Here is a 327-nt window from a genome sequence, read left to right as displayed (position 1 = left end):
AAGGTGCCTTTCTGAAAGTGTAGGAGTTGTTTGGAGTGAAGAGATTTTGTTTGGAGTGAAAACTTTTCGTTTTGAAATCTGAAATCTCTTTCAAAAGTCTTCAGTAATCAATTACTTACATTGGGTAATCGATTACCCAAACATACTGTCCAATTAATTTTTAAATTCGAATTTGAGTAATCGATTACACCATTTGGGTAATCGGTTACTCAACTTTTGTAAAACTGCTAATCTGTTACTCAAATGCAGTAATAGATTACTCTGAGCAATTTTAAGTTGGATAACTCTTTTTCTCTCACATGTAACTTGTTACTTGAATTAAGTAAC

Source organism: Lupinus angustifolius, chromosome LG16, assembly GCF_001865875.1.
Source record: "Lupinus angustifolius cultivar Tanjil chromosome LG16, LupAngTanjil_v1.0, whole genome shotgun sequence".
Classification (NCBI taxonomy): domain Eukaryota; kingdom Viridiplantae; phylum Streptophyta; class Magnoliopsida; order Fabales; family Fabaceae; genus Lupinus; species Lupinus angustifolius.
Note: the sequence above shows the minus strand (reverse complement) of the source record.